This window comes from Carlito syrichta, unplaced genomic scaffold (assembly GCF_000164805.1).
Source record: "Carlito syrichta isolate Samal-C Ts95f unplaced genomic scaffold, Tarsius_syrichta-2.0.1 Scaffold302038, whole genome shotgun sequence".
NCBI lineage: Eukaryota > Metazoa > Chordata > Mammalia > Primates > Tarsiidae > Carlito > Carlito syrichta.
In genome coordinates this window covers 3,560-20,414 of record NW_007246134.1, presented here as the reverse complement: position 1 = coordinate 20,414, position 16,855 = coordinate 3,560, and the positions used below count along the sequence as shown (strand labels likewise).

At 42.8% G+C, this 16,855-nt stretch overlaps 1 pseudogene; it reads left to right on the top strand.

The window, feature by feature from the left end:
- Window positions 1–13,695: 13,695 nt before the first annotated feature.
- Window positions 13,696–16,421, top strand: LOC103258248 (annotated as a pseudogene).
- The last annotated feature ends 434 nt before the right edge of the window (window positions 16,422–16,855 follow it).

Sequence of the window (16,855 nt, the reverse complement as noted above, 5' to 3'; positions counted from 1 at the left end):
AATCCACTCACCTCAGCCTCCCAAAGGCGCGGGATTACAGTCTGAGCCACCGAGCCCAGCAGGGATATATTTTATGTTGTAAAATTAATAGGACATTGTCACATTTTTTTTTGAGTTGGAGTCTTACTCTGTTGCCCAGGCTGGAGTGCAGTGGCACAATCACGGCTCATGGCTGCCTCAAACTCCTGGGCTCAGGTGATCCTTCTGTTTCAACTTCCAGAGTAGCTGAGACTACAGGCATGTGCTACTACTCCCAGCTGCACATGCTATTTTATTTTTTATAGAGATGAAGTCTTGCTTTGTTGCACAGGCTGATCTCGAACTCCTGGGCTTAAGTAATTCTCCTGTCTCAGCCTCCCAAAGTGCTGGGATTGCAGGCATGAGCCACACATTTTTTTTAAATAGTGGTTTTCACACGAAGTATTATGCTTCCAAATTAAATGCATCTCCAGTATACTGTACAGTAAGGAGTGAGCACAAAAGGTGAGACCTCAGAGACAGTGTCAGGAACACTCGTCTATCTCCAGCTGATTCTGTGATCCTGAACAACCTTAGAATGGGATGGATCCTTGAGTAAGTCAGTATGCCACATCCATAAAATGGGACAAGCATATTTTCCATTTACCTAGATACACTGTTGATGTGAAGATAAATTTGATTTTATTAATGTTTTTACTGCTTGGCTAAGAACTGCATTATAGATCAACCCCCTCGGATTATTTCCCACTGTGGGAGCTTTTCTGTCCTCTCAATAAACCCTGTTTTCTTAAAAAAAAAAAGAAAACAAAAGAAAAGAAATGCATTATACATCATGGACCTAATGTTTTAGCATTCCCCCTTCCTAAGATTTAATTTTGAAGATGATACGTTACGGCAAATACCAAACACTAGAAACCTCTAGCAGATAATGTTACACAAAGCACTGCCACTTGTTTTTCTTTCTTCAAGCCAAATAAAACTAGAAAGCAAAGCACAGCAGTTCACTCATGCTGCAAACTCTTGGACTGCAGCCTAGATTAAAAACAACAACACAAGAAGGGTACAGCTTCCCCAGTTCCAGAAATTTGTTTTACGAACTCCAGTAAATTCTTGGCAAATAAAAAGCATGAAACAATCTGCAGCTTTTGCTTGCCAGAGGTCAAAGGTTACTCATTTACAGGGATGGAAGATGGCTTTCCTCGAAAGGATTGTGTGTTGAGGCAAGTATCCACTGCCCTTCTTTAAGGCCTTTCTGTAGACTCAGAAGTCAAAATCTGAGTGATACGTTGGAACTAGAGGGTAAAAATAGAAGGACCCAATAAATAGTGTATTTCTTCTCCATGGAGAGCATCTTCAGTGTTTTGAGGTCAGGTAGACCTCTATTGGTCAAGTTACTTAATCTCCCTGAGCCTCAGTTTCTCTGTATTTTAAAGGCTTAACAAGGACTCTGGCTGGCAGTAGTAGAGGCATGCGAACCCGTGGCTGCTGGTGGCTCAGCAAGGTTTCTGTCTCAGTGTCTGCTAATCCCTCAGATTTCATAAATTGGTGGGGAGAATGGGGAGCCAATGGTAATGTGTCTACCTAACCCCTTGAGGTGAAGGGTGTCAGGGGAGCCCTTCTGCATTCCAAAACACAGGACTTGGTGGGAGGCAGTGGTTGGTGGCATGGAGGATTTCTCTTGATTTCCAGATCCCACCAGAAGGTTTATGAACCAGGTTATTGGAATGCACCAGTCAGTTGCTTTTCATGGGTGTTGTTTTTTTCTTTCCCATTAAAAAAGAAGAGATAAGAAATACATTCACTTTTTTTTTTTTAATCCAAAGGTCAATGATGATGGAGACTTTACTTTCTGTGTTTTCTTCCTTCTTTTCTAATTGAAAGGCTTTCCATGGATGACCTGGTATAAATTTATAGCCCAGGCTACCAGCCCTGATGTAAATCTGCATACATATTTTATTGGAAGTCACCTTTAAAATTGCTGAAATGGTGCTGTTTACCGTGCTAGGGAATGCTGCAAGGGAGAGAGATGAGACATATTGAGATGAGAGGATATGATTTATTTAGCCAGAGTATCCCATCAATTAGGCCACCAACAGCAGCTCCCTGTACTCCCAGCCCAAGCAGGCCTCGTGACAACGATGGTCACAGGTTAGAGGGCTTGTAGCCAGCGCTCAGAGGGCTGGAGGACTTGTGGTCAGGGTTACAGCTTCCCCAACTCTATAGGGATATCAGAGCTTCTGCTCCAGTGCTAAACAGATCTGCAGGAAGTGTAGACTGACATTTCAGCATCTAGAAAGATGCAAAGTTGGCACAAGGATTACTTTAAGAAAACAAAAGTAGAACAAGAAGGTTGCAGCATGCTTAATAGTCTCCTCATCATAGTTGAACACTTTGCACAAAATGTAAATGTTTCAGGGTTTGTAGGAGCTTAATCACACAGATCAATTTCATAAATATATACGTGTACATGTATACTTTTCCCCAAGCAATTCAAAGTATGAAATAGAGTGTCATTTCTTGTGTGCATACTTCTGGTAGTTCAAGCCCACAAATGCTTTTAATGGAATCATTTTGTAACTAAGTAAAAAATATCTACCTGACATCTTTCTAAAGAATTTGAAGCTAAAATCTGAGTGCTACTATGAAACTAAAGGGTAAAAATTAAAAGACCTGCAGAATAGTGTATTACTTCTCCATACAGAACATTCTCCTGTGCTTTGAGTTCATGTAGACCTCTGCTGGTCAAGTTACTTAACCTCTCTGGGCATCAGTTTCCTCATATTTCAGGTGGAAATTATAATATACCTACACAGGGTTATTTTGAAGTCAAAATAAGGTGCCTAGTGCAGAGGAATAGCTCAGTGAAATATCATTGTTATTATTTTAATTTAATTCTGAGTTCATTCTTACTTATGGCATTACTTTTTTCTGTTCTGTTTTTTACCTGTCCAAATTAAGATCCCCCCCCCCCATCATGTTCATATCCTGGATTACAAAAAAGGTAAGGAGAAATGGTGAGCTCTTTTGAAGTCATAAATGGATATGTTGGGGTGAAGGTTAAGCTTTCCCTCCATCCCTGGACAGTTCACTGGAATAAACTGACAATAGACAGATTAGTAGGAGAAAAAAGCCATAGAAAATGTATTAATGTTCACAAGCATGGGAGCTACATAAAATATGAGACTCAAAGAAAGGCCAAATGGTTGAAGTTTATACATCCTCTTCATAGGGGACGGGGAGATGGACGGAATATGAGCGGCTGTCAGGGGTAATAAATGATTTTCAGTGTAAATGAAGGAGCCCAGCAAACAATGGGCTGGGACAAAGTTCCTCTGATCTGTGGGGAAAGAGGTGGGAAGGTGAGGGGTGGAACTCTGCTGTGAACAATACTTTTCTTATCGTGTGGATTAAGTCTTCCAGGTAATATTTTGGAATTGCTCTCAAATAAACAGATGAACAGCCTATCTGGGCATTGTGAAGACTTTAGTGTCTTCTCTTCTTCAAGTGGTCAATCTTTCCTGGTTATTTGGAAGGGAGTTTTCAAATAATTGCATCTTTTCTGGAAAAAAAACTTTCCTTAATCAGATAAGGGAACTTCAGGAAAAGCCCCCTATGCTTCAGAAAGAAAGGATCAGAGAGACAGGGGAGTAGGGAAAGGTCAGAGAGAGACCTTGGTTCTCAGGCTTATATCTGAGGCCTCTCAATTTCCTTTAATTCAAAACACTTAACATGCCAAAGCATCATATTTTGGGGACTCATTCTTTGTACCCCACAGGTAGTTGCTAAGGCTGCTCACCAAATATCTCTGGCTCTCTGTTTCCTGGGCATGTGAAAGAATTGTGGATTTTGGACCCTAGTGGTTAGATGGGATCACAAGAAATTTAATTGTTGGTTCAACAGTTCCAGAGCCCCAATGCTCTGACTCGCATGTCCAGTAGAACATTCTGCCATGATGAAAATAGTCTCTAGCTACTCCAGAAGAGTAGCCACTGGCCACAGATGGCATTGAGAACTTGCAATATGGCTAGCACAACTGAGAAATTAAATTTTTAATTTTTCTGAATTTTAATTTAAATGTAAGTGGTATCATGTGGCTAGGGACCACCATATTGGCCAGCATAACTCTGGATGGTTACTGCTCCATCATCCTGGGTCCAAAAGTGAGAAAATGATGAGGTAAGACAGAGCCCAACCAACTGCCAGAGACATGTAGCATGAGTGAAAAACAAGCCTGTTGCTTTAATCTGTTAAGGTTTGGGGGCTAATTGCTACCACAGCATGGCCTAGCAATCCTAAAAAATACACCTTCTAAAGGAAGATATTGTTACTTTCACTGGAGTCCTAATCTATCAATAAAGAATAATTCCCAAGTCACGCCCCTCTCTAACGGCACTGTCCTGGAGTTTCTGGGAGGAATCATTCCTGACCTGAGGTTTCATACAGCTGACTATCTCCTCGGTCATCTCTGTCATGGTTGTTATGCTAGTCAGAAGATGAATAACCCTCCTGATCTGTCTCAGTTGGATACAAGAGAAAACCTCAGGATGCTACCTTGTCCCAGAGCTTGTGAGCCCCAGATTCTGCTCATGCTATTCCAGCTCAGCTCTCAGGAAGGGAGGAATGTGTGGTTGGCTCTCTGAGAGGTGTCCACTTGCAACACCAAGACTGGGGAAAGAGAAGCAACTACAGGTTTGATGGAGTGGGGGATGGGATGCAGGCCTCAGGCTCCCTGGAGCTATGGGGCAGCTGTATATGGTGCAGTGAAGCTATTTCTAGTAGAACTAGATATGTTAATCATTAATAGGCCCCTTCAGATAGACAATTATGTTCTGACTATCCAGCAAGTGTACACTGAAAGTGTCTACTCTGACATGGTTCTCTGTTTTTTCTCATCCATTTCTATTATTAATTTTCTTTTTGACTGGGCACAGTGGGATGATACCTGTAATCCCAGCACTTTGAGAGGCTGAGGCTGGAAGTTCACTCGAAGCTAGAAGTTCAAGACCAGCCTGAGCAACATAGTAAGACTGTCTCTGAAAAAAAATTTAAAAATTAGCTGGGTATGGTGGTGTGCACCTATCATCTCAGCTACTTGGGAGACTGAGGCAGGAGGATCACTTGAGCCCAGGAGTTCGAGGTTACAGTAAGCTATGCTCACACCACTGCTCTCCAACCTGGGTTACACAGAACCACCTTATTTCTCAAATACAAAAATAAAATTTAAAAAAATCCATGAATTTTCTTTCTTTGTAAATGATACCATAACTCCAAGCTAGAAACCTGAGAGTCATCCTAGACTCATCTTTTCTGCCCAGCCCACATCCCATTCAATTGTCAAACTTGCCTTCTTCCTCCTCACCCTCATGCCACCTGCCAAGGCCGTTGCATATTGTGTAGGCAGAGAAGTTTGTGCAACACACAAAGGCACCTGGCTAAGGGCAGGAAGGTTAATCTGCATCCAAGCCAATGGGACAGCCCAGAGGGGACACCTTTTTCTAAATCCCCTAAAGGTGTCAGGCAGGCCAAGTGTAGTCCTTTCCATTGTCTTGGTTTGCCCTCAGCACTTTTACCTCTAATGAAATAGCCTCTTAGTCAGCCTCCCACCCCATCTCTTTCCTTCCTGCTCAAGCTACAGCCAGAGTAAGCCTTTGCAAACACAAATCTGATATTAGCACTCTCTTGCTTAAAACCCTAAATGGCTTTCCACTACCCTTAGAAAGCTCATACTTGTTTGTGTGGCCTCCAAGGCCTGCTGTGACATGGGTCTGGTTCCCCTCAGCCTTGTCCCTTCCTGCAAGCTCCTTCTACAACATTGCACACTTTCTGAATGCCTTGCAGAGGCCTGGACAGGCCTGGTGGCTCTAAGTCCATAAACCCATGTCCCTTTATACCTTCTTCCTAGAGTACTCCCACCTGGTGGCCTTGGAAATTATTCTTTTGAGACATAGCCAAAGTATCATACCTTGGAAGAAACTTTTCTTGATCACCAACAAAGGGAATTGATACTTTCTCTGTTGCATCCTCAATGAACCCACTGTCCCGGCACCTGTGTATCTGTGATTCTCATTTGTTTTCCTGTCTGAACCTCCGGGCTGTCCTCTGACCTCTCTGGGGACAGAGTCTGGCATCTCTTATTTTCATTTGTTTCCTCTGCACCTAGCACAATGCCTAGTCAGTAGCAGGCTCTTCCTAAACATCTATTAAATAAATTAAGAAGCGGTATTCGGTTTTTTTGTTTCTGTGATGTTCACTTAAATGACAGTCTCCAGCTACATCCATATTGCTGCAAAGGGCATAATTTTGTTCTTTTTTTATGGTTGTGTAGTATTCCATTTTGTACATGTACCACATTTTCTTTGTTCAGTGGGCATCTTGGTTGGTTCCATATTTTTGCGATTGTGAATAGTGCTTCAGTGAACGTAAGTGTGTAGGTGTTGGCTGGGTGTGGTTGCTCAAGCCTGTAATCACAGCACTTTGGGAGGCCAAGGGGAGGGGACTGCCTGAGCCCAAGGGTTCAAGAACAACCTGGACAATTTGACGAGACCTCATCTCTACACCACCACCAACAACAAATTAGCTGGGTGTGGTAGTGCATGCCTGTAGTTCTGGCTACTTGAAAGACCGAGGTGGAAAGATCGCCTGAGCCCAGCAGGTCGACTCTGGGATGGCCGTGAGCGTGCCACTGCACTTCAGCCTGGGCGATGAAGTGAGACTCCAACTCACAATAATAATAATAATAAGTGTGCAGGTGGATTTTTGGTACAGTGATTTATGTTCCTCTGGGTATATTCCCAAAAGTGAGATTACATAATGCGAACACAAAGGTGGGAACAACTGACAGTGGGCACTACTAGTGGGGGAAGAAAAGATGGAGGGATAAAGGGCACATGATCACACACTGGGTGCCTTCACTACCAGGGGGAGAGAGGGCTTGCTAGAAGCCCAAACCTCACCTATATGCAATTTACTTATGTAGCAATTCCTCGCTTGTATCCCACAACTCTAAAATAAAAATAAATGAATAAAAAATGTGGTACATGTACATGATGGAATACTATGCAGCCATAAAAAAGAACAAAATCATGAATTTTGCAGCAACCTGGATGGAACTAGAGTTTATAATACTGAGTGATCTCTCACAGAAACAAAGATGTGAGTATCACATTTTCCCACTCATATAGTAGACCTTGAACATCCAATGTAATACTATAAGAAAATGACTGACAGTGGTGGGAAACTATGGGGGGGGAGGGGAAGGGAGATGGGATTAACGGTAGTAAATATCTGTCTGGGGTTGGGGAGACACCTCTTATCAACAAGGGTGCCTGAACGAAGCATATTTGTATTCCTAACCCTTAACTGTACCCCACAATATCATAATAAAAAATATTGATTTAAAAAAATTGCTTAGAGATAGAAAATAAAATGTGGAGTGAAAAGAAAAAAAAAGCTATTCCATTTTACATTTAGGGATGAAATGCATAGCTTTCCAGTGAAAGTTAACAGAAACTCAAGTTATTTTAATTTTAATCTTCCCTCTCACCTTTTTACTTAAACACGGTGATTTAAACCTCACAATTGACTTTCCAAACTTGGTCACTTTCAAATATGTGTCAGGGTTGTGAAGGGTTGAGCTAGGAGGAATTGGGAATGAGGGAAAGGTAATTGAGCACGATTGTGTTAATCCCTCTCCCCGCTCCTGTGTTCCCCCCATAATGCAAATAGAAATAGTGACAACCACACATGGGATTAAGAAAACAAGATAAGGACACTAACCTTGAATTCTTAAGGGACACTGAACTCCAAGCAGCAAGTAAAATGTAACCAAAGGAAAAGGGAAACTTCAAGATGCGAAAACAAAATTCCATGTTGGAAAGGACATATCACAATTTGGTTAAAGAAATCATGGATAGATTTGCAGTTGCCAGGGAGTGGCCTTCTGCATTAAATAGAAAATATATGCCTAATGTTCTCAATCAATGGCTGCAGAAAAGAAATGTACATTCCTGTAAGCAATCATCCTTCTCCCAAGCCCACACTATCCTGGGAAGGCTAAATTCCATAGGCCTTGGAACTGCACTACTTGTATTCAAGTTTTGGATCTTATATTTCCTAGCAGTGTGACCTTAGGCAAGTTACGGGACCTCTTTGAGCGCAGATTCCTCATCTGCAAAATGGAGACAAAATAATCCTGTAGGGTTTTAGTAAATACTAAATACATATAAGCTTAGAGCAACGAATGCCTCTGACATTAACTGACATTATTATAGTCTTCATCTGAAGGTCACAGTAATCAAAATTTGCAAAGGAAGATAGCCTTTTTCTTTTATAAATGATTCTGCATAAAGTCCAAGTTTTTGTTGAAATGTTTTGTTTTATATAATCAAATGCATCATATACACAGAAAAATGAGCAAAACTAGACACATGTGTTTGTTAACTTCTTTTTGACAATCTAGAATTCCTCCAGCTTGGAGGTAGGTGGATTGACCGGTAGTTGGCGGAACCAAGACCACAATCCTTCAGGAGTGGGTCTTGTTGGCTTTTCTAGTCAGAATGTTTGGGGCACGATGGCAACTTTTGAATGAGTGCCTTGTGTGCTGTGCTAAAGACTGTTAAATTGCATCTCAAGTTCAACTTGGGGATTGTGCAATCACCTTAACAGAAAATGGAAATTAACAGAAATGCTTTGACACGAATATTTTGAACAATGTTTAATGTTTTAAAGGAAATCAGATATATAAGGCAAAATAGGGAGAAAAATGTTTTGATACAAAATGAATTCATAAACCTATTGATTATTTTCCTATCCCAATTTTATATTGTTTGTCTGATTGTAAATTGCCTTAATGTGCTTTATTATCTTATGATTGCTCTGAATGAAGTGTCTAGTTCAACATGAAGTGCAATTTAAATATTCTTTCTGGACGGAAATATAAGATATAGAAAAATGAAATTTTGAGGATTTTACCTCAGTCTCCACTATTCATATAGATTCAAGAGTGTCTTTTATACTCTATCTTGCAGAATTTAAAAAATGAAAAATGGAGATTTTGGTCTCAGTTAATAAAGTAAATTAATATTTGTTATTTATCAAGTTGACAAAGTGTTTCCATTGCTTTAACTATATCATTTATAAGACTTTCTAAGTCATATTATGGGACCAAAATGGATTTTTTGTGTGTGGATGTGGGTTTATTTCTGACTTACACTCATGATCACTTTCCATTCATACAGATTTGAAATTTAGTTTAAAAAATATTAGAGAATTTAATACTTATCTACCTCATAATATAATTATAGAAACAAGAAAAACTATATCTGGCTAATCACATAATTAAGTAGATGAGAGAAAAAAGGCCAGGAGTGGTTGGTTACACCTGAAATCCCAGCACTTTGGGAGGCCGAGGTGAGAGGTTCACCTGAGCCCAGGAGTATGAGGCCAGCCTGGGCAACATAGTGAGACCTCAGCACTAAAAAAAAAAAAAAAAAATTAGTTGGGCATAATAGCACATGCCTATAGTCCCAGCTACTCAGGAGGCTGAAGTGGAAGGATTGCCTGAGCTCAGGAGGTGGAGGCTGCAGTGAGCCAGGATTGTGCCATTGCACTCCAACCTGGGTAATGGAGACCCTGACCCTCCCCCCCCCAAAAAAGAAAAACAATGAAAGAGATGAAAGCTCCAGGCCAGGGAAGAGATTTTCCTGGCTAAGGAAATAATCTGTAGGATTTCAAATATCTGATGTCATTGGAAGAGAATTTTTAGTGTCTACTGTCTTGACCACGGTATTTTGACTCCAAGGATATTTTTAATATAAACAGTTCAGTCAAAATTATACCAACATTGAATAATTTGGTTCAAGAAAGTATTTTTCTGGAGTAAAAACCTTTAGGTCAATTTAATTCCCTGATTAATTTTCTATAGAGTACATTTAATGGTTTTTAATATTTTTCCCTTTCCATTTTTAATTTACCTGGATCAATTCTTTTCATTACAATTTTATGTCAGTGTTCATTTTTGTTATTGATAAGATATTTTTTAAAAAATGAATATAGTTCTGGTCATAATGAGTCTTTCTCTTATAGCCATTATTTCCACAAAGTGCAATTTTCTTGAGTCAGTTTTTTTCCAATTGCATTTTTCTCAGGAATATTTTATATTTTTGCTAATTTTCAGTTAATAATTTTAATTGGGTGCAGTTTTAGTGCTTATAAAGTTTTTTTTTAGATTAGAAAATACAGTTTATTTAGAAAGTAAATAAGAGAGAGCGAGAAAGAGGAAATTCACCTCCCCAAGGTAGAGGAGGGGGACAAAGTTAGGAAACATGACCTGGCCATAGCTCAAAGAGCACACAGTCACACCATAGCTTAGCAAGGCAATGACCACTTATAAAGTTTTGGTTTTAACAGTAATATCAATCATTCTCATCCAGAATCATTTATAATGAATTTTATAAATAATTTGTATTTATAAGAAAAATTGTAAGAAATTTTATGCGAGAGAAAGAGTGATATTCAGAAATGCACAGGGAGGCTTGGCATGGTGGCTCATGCCTGTAATCCCAGCACGTTGGGAGGCCGAGTTAAGAGGATTGCTTGAACCCAGGAGTTGGAGACCAGCCTGGGAAACACAGCAAGAGCTTGTCTCTACAAAAAAAATCCAAAAATTAGCCAGGCGTGGTGGTGTGTGCCTGTAGTTACTTGGGAGACTGAGGCAGAAGGATTGCCTGAGACCGGGAAGTTGAGACTGCGGTGAGCTATGATCGTGCCACTGCACTCCGGTCTGGGTAACAGAGTGAGACTCTGACAAAAATGAAAGAGAGAAAGAAAGAAAGGAAATACACAGGGAGTCCAGGAGAAAGGTGAAGAGAAGGAGTGGAGAGGACAGTGAAACCCAGCTGCACAGGTGAAGGCAGAAGAGGAGCCTCTTCTGATGTATTGATAGATATTTTTTTTCAGTTCACTGTAGGGGTCAACCTATTCATATGTAATTGATTACGGTGGGTCCATCTATATTACCTTGGCAAAATACTTGTAGAATTCATATTTTTCACTTGGGTTACTTATGATCCCACAAACGTTTAATGAGCACCCGGTGTCCTGGGCGTTAGAAACCCAATGATGAGTAAGATAGCGCCTGTACCCTGCAGGGACTTGGCTGTGTCAGAACTGTGCGCTGCGTGTGAACTACAACTTCTCAACTCTCTTCTCTCTGACATACCTGAGAACTGGAACTATGATGAAGGAATTATTTTTTCCAGAAATTCATGAAATCATCCTCCCAGGGATTGAAGTGGAAAGAAGCACTTTGTACCTGTACTATGTTTCCCCGTGCCTGTATAGGTTTTATACCACACAGCCCACAGCCAGTCACCAAAGTTTCTTCCCTGTAAAATGGCTTCTGGGAGGAGAAACACCAACCTGGAAACATTCTACAACCTTCTTATTATCTGAAAAGTTTTCATGAGAGCATTTTTCCCATATTATAGGAACTTCCATTTGCGGGGGAACAATTGCATTTACTGGATATTTGAAAGAGTGATTTATTGGATATTTGAAAGAGAACAAAAAGGATAGCAAAGGTCATCATGACATGCAAGATTTTATCTTTTTGCTTTCTGATATTATCACATACTATTCCATAATAATGGGAAGTTGCCATGGAAGCAAAGATTATGCCAAGGACATAAGCGACCTTCTCTGAGTTCTGAGACTACACTAAGAGATCTAAGTTACCTAACTGCTTGAGCCAACTTCTTCTTCCATAAATGAAGATAATAATTTTTACCTTGCCTACTTCCTAGAGTTCTTAAGAGGGTCAAGTGTCACAATAAATATGGAATTGTTTTGAAATCCACAAAGTGCTAGGTAAATGTCAGATGTCATCATGTACGGAGGCCAACTTTCAAAACACAAATACAATTGCCATGAAAGTTTAGGTTATTTCCAAACTCTCCCTCTGGTTGCTTCCCTGTGTCCTTTGCTGGACAATGACCAGAATTTTATATCTCAATGTCACAGCACAATCAAACCATCTTCCACACAAGCTGTGAATAGTAAGAGGGTTTTTAAAGTGCCATTTCATATCAGACCTCTGGTCCAAGCAAAAGATGAAATGCCTCGCTAACGATAGCAGAGAGTAATATAACTGGTCTTCAGTTCTGCAAGAAGACTGCAGCAGATTTGGTTTCAAGCTTCAAATAGTGGGTGTTTGATGTGGAAAAGGAAACAGAGACATCTTAATGAAAACAGAAGGAGATGAGAAGACTTTGGAGACATCCACTGCAAGGGTCTTTGAACCACATTTGGCATTCAAAGTGTGAAAACAAACTGAATGAGCTTTGAACGAAACAAGAACAAAAATAATACTGAATCCAACTTAGAAAACAAACAAAAATAGGTCAAGTGACAGGACATCACCCTCCACAATTTTGGATTCGCGCCTTGATCATGGGTGAGTAGGCTGTTCTCTTGTTTTCCGAGGCCCTATGCCAGTCAAGCAGTTTCCATCAGTTCCACCTCTGGAATGTATTTCTCTTGTTTGCTGCTTTCTGTTTGTCACTGCACCCCACTATCCCTATCTGGACCATTCTGCCCCCATCCTGTGTCATCTTTCCACTGGGGAGAAGGCTGGTGTACAGGTGAGAACTTCAGCTTTGGGGACAAACTTAGATTTGAATTTCAACTTTGCCACTTATCAGCTGAGACCGTGGGCATGCCCAACCTACCTGAGCCTGGGATTCCTCATCTGCAAAATGGAAATAATAATGCCATCTTGACAAGTTATTGAATGAAATGATACAATGCTTAAGAAAATGTCCAGTGGAGTAAACAGCATAGGGCAATCTCTCATGGTATAGGCCTGTCTATTCCCATTGTTTCTAGTCTATTCCCTCCAGTTCTTTATTTGGAAGAACACATGCCTGTCCAGGTCATTTCCTTCCCTGCCTGCTATGGCTTTTCCATAATTTATTGGATAAATTCTAAATTCCAGAATGTAGTCATATTAATTATCAGTGCTGTAACAAGAAGACTTGAAACACAGTGGCTTAAATAAGACAGAAGTTTATGTGTCACATAACATTCAGAGGGAGTAGTCCAGGGTTAGTAGGGCAACTGTACCATCCCCAGGTTTTGTTTTCTGTTTTGTTTTGCTTTGAGTTGGGGTTCTCACTCTGTTGTGCAGTGGCACAATCACAGCTCACAACAGTCTTGATCTCCTGGGCTCAGGTGATTCTTCCACCTCAGCCTCTCTAACAGATGGGACTACAGGTGTGTGTTACCATGCCTGGAAAATTTTTTAATTTTTTGTGGAAATAGGATCTTGCTGTGTTGCCCAGGCTGGTCTCAAACTCCTGGCTCAAGCGATCCTCCTGCGTTGGTCATCTCCAGGGTTGAGTGGCTACTCCTGTTGCTGTCTTCCAGTCAGTAGGAAGTGGGTAGAGTCAAAATAACTCATATCACTGTTTTTAGGGGCCCATTCTGGAAGTGACACTTATCACTTACAATCTTATTGGCTAGACCTTAGTCACAAGGCCACATTAAGCTGCCAGAAAGACTAATGGGAAATACATTCTTTAGCAAAGTGACCACATGCTCAGCTAAAACACAAGAGTTTTTTTTATTAAAGAAAGGGGTTGGTTCCAGTGAGTTGGGGTGCTCAGAGGGGTGCCAAGAGCTTAGTAGAGCGGCAGCCTCTTCACTTCTCTTGCTCCAGCCATGGGGCTCCACAGTGGGCCTCTCGCGTCCCTCCTCCTCCTCCTCTAGGTGTCACTTTGCTGGCTGCTGTGCATAGCCTCTGAGCCATGCAGTGCAGGCTTCAGGGTGGCTGAGGTGACTTTAGATGAGGAGGCACGGAGCTGGACCCAGGCCAGGCACCGAGAAAGCATTCATGGGCTACCCTGCTTAGCTCTGATAAAGATGATTTCAGCCGGGCTCGGTGGCTCAGCCTATAATCCCGTGCCTTGGGAGGCTGAGGTGAGTGAATTGCCTGAGCCCGCAGGTTCACGACCTGCCTGGGCAACTTGGTGAGACCTCATCTCTACAATAAATCGAAAAATTAGCCGGGTGTGGTAGTGTGTACTTGTAGTTCCAGCTACTTGGAAGGCTGAGGCGGAAGGATCGCCGGAGCCCAGCAGGTCGAGGCTGTGGTGGCTGGGAGTGGTCACTGCACTCCAGTCTGGACAACAGAGTGAGACTCCAACTCCAAAAAAAAAAAGATGATTTCACCGTGCTAAATAGCGGGACAGTCCAGGAAAGGAAGTCATTGAAAATCTTTGCACCCAAATGCATCTTAGGAAGACACAAGAGAGAATGAGTGGTCTCACCAATATCAGTCCCTGAGAATGGCAAGGGTCCCTTCTCCCAGAGGCAGAATCAGCTCAAATCTAATAAGGACAGGGGCACCAAGATTTTCTACAGCATCATGGGGCCTGGGACTGACAGTCCCCCTGAGGGAGTCTTTACCATAGAGAAGGGGACAGGCTGGTTGTTGTTGAATAAACCACTGGACCGGGAGAAGATTGCCAAGTATGAGCTCTTTGGTCATATTGTGTCAGAGAATGGCACCTCAGTGGCGGAGCCCACGGACGTCTTCATCATCAAGACTGACCAGAATGACTACAGGCCCAGGATGTCTTCAGAGTGTCATGGAGAGGATGCTATCAGGTATTCTGTCATGCAGGTGGCAGCCACAGATGAAGATGATGCCATTAACACCTACAATGGGATGGTTGCTTACTTCATCCATAGCCAGGAGCCAGAGGACACACATGACCTGATATTCACCTTCCACGGAGCACAGGCACCATCAGTGTCATCTCCAGGGACCTGGACCAGGAGAAAGTCCCCAAGTACATACTGACTGTCCAGGCTACAGACATGGATGGGGACAGCTCCATCACCATGGCTGTGGTAGTAGTGGAAATCCTCGATGTCAATGACAATGCCCCATTTGACCCTCAGAAGTATGAAGCTCATGTGCCTGAGAATGCAGTGGGCCACACGGTGCAGAGATTGACAGTGACCAGTCTGGATGCCTCCAACTCATCGACATGGTGTGCCACCTACTACATTGTGAGAGGTGATGACAGAGACCATTTTGCCATCACCATCAACTCCGAGAGCAACCAGGGCATCCTAATGACCCAGAAGGGCTTGGATTTTGAGGCCCCAAATCAGTACACGAGGCTCCCTTTGTGCTGAAGCTTCTCAACCTCCACAGCCACCATAGTGTTCCATGTGGAGGTTGTGAATGAGGCCCCCATGTTTGTCCCACTCTCCAAAGTCATTGAGGTCCAGGAGGGCATCTCTGTCGGGGAGCCCATTTGTGTCTACACTGCACAAGACCCTGATAAGGAGAATCAGATCAGTTACCACATCCTGACAGACTCAGCAGCATGGCTGGCAGTGGAGCCAGACAGTGGGTAGAGCATTGTTATAGGCCTCTTAACCCATGAGGATGAGCAATTTGTGAGGAGCAACATCTGTGAAGTCATGGTATTGGCCATCGACAATGGGAGCCCTCCCACCATTGGCATAGGGACTCTCCTGTTAACACCAATGTCAACACCATGACCATAGCCCAGTCCCTGAGCCCTGTCAGATCACCATCTGCAACCAAAGTCCTGTGTCCCAAGTGCTGAACATCATGGACAAGGAACTATTCCCCTATACCTCTCCTTTCCAGGCCCAGCTCATATACAACTTGGACATTCACTGAACCTCAGAGGTCAATGAGAAAGGTGACACAATGACCTTGTCACTAAAGAAGTTCCTGAAGCAAGATATATATGACACGCATCTTTCTCTGTCTGACCATGGCAACAAGGAGCAGCTGACGGTGATCAGGGCCACCATGTGTGATTGTCACCATAATATGGAGACCTGTCCTGAACGCTGGAAGAGGGGTTTCATCCTCCCTTGTCCTAAGGGCTGTCCTGGCTCTGCTGCTCCTCTTGCTGGTGCTCCTCTTGTTAGTGAGAAAGAAACAGAGGGTCAAGGAGTACCTTCTGCTCCCAGAAGATGACACCCGTGACAAAGTCTTCTACTATGGTGAAGAGGGTGGTGGTGAAGAGGACCAGGACTAAGACATCACCCAGCTCCACCGTGGCCTGGAGGCCAGGCCTGAGGTGGCTCTCTGCAATGATGTGGCACCAACCTTCATCCTCACACCCATATACCGTCCTTGACCAGCCAACCCAGATGAAATTGGCAACTTCATCATTGAGAAACTGAAGGTGGCTAACACAGACCCCATGGTCCCATCCTACAACTCCTTGCTAGTGTCAGGCAGAGGCTCTGATGCCACCTCCCTGAGCTCCCTCACCTCCTCAGTCTCCGACCAGGACCAAGATTATGATTACCTGAACAAGTGGGGCAGCCAGTTCAAGAAACTGGTGGACACGTATGGCAGTGGTGAGGATGCCAGCAGGACTGAGAACTGAACTTCAGGCCATGACAGCATCTCCAAGGATCTCGGTTCTCCCCAGTCAAGGACTTTGGAGCTTGTCAGGAAGTAGTCTTAAACTTGGAGGGAAGAGGCTGACATTGGTGGGGTTGGTTTCTGAGCCCTTCAGGATGGAGGATCATGGGCAGTTCAACTTCAGTCCTGAAACCTTTCAGCCTGGATCAGGGTCACCTCAGAGGCTAAGTTTCCAGAAACCTTCTGCCTACCTGAAGTGCCCAGTCCTATCCAGGGCCAGGACCTGCTCTGACCACCCCATGATGAGTCTCTCTGGAGTGGACGCTTCTCCTTAGAAAGAGCCTTCTTCGTGTAACATAATTTTTCATGCTATTTTCAAAACATTAGAGGTGGGTCCTCAACTGTCCCCCAAGTCCTCTGATGCACTGCCCAGAGCAGCTGGGCCCACTGGCCCTC